The 3,573-nt window shown below is 42.9% G+C and overlaps 1 pseudogene; it reads right to left on the bottom strand.

The window, feature by feature from the left end:
- Positions 1 to 1,465: 1,465 nt before the first annotated feature.
- Positions 1,466 to 2,928, bottom strand: LOC111145357 (annotated as a pseudogene).
- Between the last annotated feature and the right edge of the window lie 645 nt (positions 2,929 to 3,573).

Genomic DNA, 3,573 nt, shown 5'->3' with positions numbered 1-3,573 from the left:
ATAACAAAAATTCCTATTTATCCCTCTCTCTTACCAAACTATGACAATTCTAGCTCTACTTTTCCATTTTACCTCCTAGATTAAAAATTATTAAAATATGCAATTACTAATTTGCCATAATTCCATGACAAATATTAATCCAGAACAGAACCCCCTTTTCTTTTCCTTCTCAAAAATCATCTAGGATAAACCAAAACACTGTAAAAAGCCCATGCCATCCTTTACCAAAACAACCTACAATATCACATTTGTTCCAAGTTAATAAATAAAGCAAGTTAATAAATAAAGTTTGACTTTAAGTGTGTTCCCGGTGATCTTTAGACATTATGGTTTATCAAGCTCACACACAAGAAGGCAGCTTAATAAGAAAGACTATGACTATTCCAAATATTGGTTAGGCTGTAGGATAAATGGCAATTACAGCTTGTTGATGTGAATGTAAATTGGCACAACCACTTTAGAAAATTCTTCAACTATATCTACATAAGCTAAATATACAATTGCCCCATGTCCCAAGAGTTCCATCCTAGATTTATATCCCAGGGATAAGGAAACACATATTCACTAAAAGATAAAGCATGGAATGTTCATGGATGTTTTAATCATAATAGCACCAAACTGAAAGCAAGCCAAAAAAAAAAAAAAAAAAAGAGTAAATTACTTATTTAAAATACTACAGCAATGTGAATGAATGAATTACAATTATACTTAATATGAATTAATCTCAAAAACAGAATATTGAGCAAAGAAACCAGAAATTAAAATGCATGCAGAATGAATCCCTTTATTTAAAAAAGTTCATAAAAAGGGGCACCTGGGTGACTCAGTCGTTAAGCATCTGTCTTTGGCTGAGATCATGATCCCAGGGTCCTGGGATCAAGCCCTGCACTGGGTTCCCTGCTCAGCAGAGAGCCTGCTTCTCCCTCTCTCACTCCCCCTGCTCATGTTCCCTCTCTCATTGTGTCTCTCTCTGTCAAATAAATAAACAAAATCTTTAAAAAGAAAATAAAGTACAAAAAGAGGTTCTAATGCATCTAGAAGTTAGAATATTGGTCACACCTGAGAGTATTAGTTACTTTTAGCACAAAGGAGATTTAGAGAGATGTGGTAATCCTCTGCTTCCTGATCTGGATTACATGAGTATATAAATTTGTGGAAATTCACCAAATGTGTATATACAAGATATGTCCACTTTTCCATTTGTTACAATTTTTGTTTTGTTTTGGGGATTGGCAGAACCATCTGAGGTTTTATTTGGGAAAAGACACTTGAATTGGCTTTTAGTTTGGGCCATGGACAAGAGTGGGTACCCAAGGGAGTAGAATACCCCTAAACGTAGGCTGAGGACTGAGGCTGAGCCTCAGGTGTGTCTCCTGTTCCAGGCACTCCCCTGCATAGCATCTTCCTCCAAAGGCTTTATGGTAGCCATAGGAGTGGGGAGGTTGGGAGGGTCCACAGTGCTTGTTCACTTGGACAGGAGGACATCAGATGACTCAAACACTAGCTTCCCACCACAGGTCTCAATCTTCTTCACAACCATGACCTTGGAGGATCTGACATGGCTGAAGGAACAGGAGCCCCCACAAGAGATGAACCTGGACTGGAAGCTCAGGCTATAGTTGAGACCAGAGCTTGTGAGGCCCCTATAGACCAAGCTCAGCCCACCTGAGTAGCTGCTGGCGATCTTAGTATAGATACTCATGTTCTGCATCTCAGCCTCCAGCCAGCTCTTCTCACCCTCCAGTAGCTTGCAGTATGAGGTGATCTCAGTGTCCACAGCCAGCTTGATGTTCATGAGCTCCTGATACCGTGCAGCTGCCAAGCCATGTCCTCCTTGGCTTGCTGCAGAGCAGTCTCAGCCAGTTTGGCACTGGCATCCTTTAAGTCCAGCTCATTTTGCTGCTCAGTATCACTGTGGTAGCCTCCAAAGAAGCCCTCTGGTCTTTGAGGCCCTTGATCTCCACCTGGAGTCAGGTGATGTTCTGGTTCATCTAGGAGATCTCCATCTTCCTGTAACAGATGTCATCCCCATGCTTCCCAGTCAATGTCTGCAGCTCTTCATACTTGATCTGGTACGTGGTCTTGGTCTCAGCCCAGCCATAGTTGGCAGTGTCTTTGTACTGGGCTTTGACCTCAGCAATGATGCTGTCTAGGGAGTGGATGTTGTCCATAGACAAGACCATGGAAGTGTCCAAGATTTTGGACTACAGCTCATGGATCTCCTCTTCATACAGCTGCCTTAAGAAGACAACCTCATTGGTCAGCCCATCCAGGTGGGACTTCAGCTCTACCTTGCTCAGGTAAGTTTTGTCCACATTCTTCCTGATGAGGACAAATTCATTCTTCATGTCTGCATGCACTTTGATTACACCCCTCATATTTATTCTTGAAGTCCTCCACCAGCCCCTGCGTGCTGCCAAGTCTAGCTCCAGCTTCAGCTTTTCCTGGCCCAGTGTGTCCAGCTACTGCCAAAGGTTGTTGATGTAGCTCTTGAACATGTCCATGTTGCTCCAGACTATTTTCTGCTGCTGTAGATGGTTCCACTTGGTCTCTAGAATTTTGTTCTGCTGCTCCAGGTACTGCACCTTTTTGATGAAGGAAGCAAATTTGTTGAGCATCTTGATCTGCTCCTTCTCCTGGGTACACACAGTCTGGATGTTGGGGTCCACCTCCAGCTTAAGGCTGTTCAGCAGGCTCTGGTTTACTGAGATAGCTGTGATGTCCTCCATGTCCCTGGCCCCACAGTAGGCCCTGACCATACTCATGCCGGTGCCCAGGCCACCCCCAAGAGCTGCTACTGTTGCCCATTTGGGAGAAGGCAGAGGAGCTGATTCCACTGCCAGGTGTATTCATGTACAAGTAGCTGCTAAAGGCTCAGGGGCTGGAGGTGGACACCTTGTAGGACTTCTGGGTCACCCTGAGGGACATGGTAGTGACTGGAGTGGAAGAGAGCAGGCTAAACCTGACAGGTTTGAGAAGGAGCTGAGAAGCTGCTTTGGGGTAGGCTAAAATTTTTGAATTTACAAAAATTACATTTTTGAATTTTCATAAAAATGTAAAAGGCACACAAAAACTGAACTCTCATTCTTGCATAGTAAAGATTCTATTTTTTAAAAAAAACTACATTAAAAATAGTTACTGTATCATTCAGAGTCCCACTATGAAACAGATGGCACATTAAGAAGTTAGTTGAAATACGTTAAGGAAGAAACATTTCTTGGAGGTATAAACAGAGTTCAGTATGCCAGTATGCCATGAGACGCACTCAGGAGCTAGCAAGAGTAGGAAGCTCTTAAGCCTCATCGTGGAGGCAGAAGGAGTCACCAAACAGTAGCAAAGACTGTATTTGCAGATAATGAGCACCTCAAAGGGAGCAGTCACTGCCAAAATCTTATTCTGGCAGAGGAAGGGAAGAGGAAATAATTAACTTTGATCTTTCTTTTTCTTCCCTCAATCAGCTCTCATGTTGCTCATCCAACCAGAGCCAGGGGGACAGGGATTTCAGTAAGTGCAATTTAAAGAAAGTAGATTCCCAGAGCATAGAGCAGAACAGAAAAGGGCAGAGAAAGAGTC

The sequence above is a fragment of the Enhydra lutris genome, unplaced genomic scaffold (genome assembly GCF_002288905.1).
Source record: "Enhydra lutris kenyoni isolate GAN:26980312 unplaced genomic scaffold, ASM228890v2 scaffoldscaffold1, whole genome shotgun sequence".
In the NCBI taxonomy this organism is placed as follows: domain Eukaryota; kingdom Metazoa; phylum Chordata; class Mammalia; order Carnivora; family Mustelidae; genus Enhydra; species Enhydra lutris.
This window is presented reverse-complemented; position numbering and strand designations above follow the sequence as displayed.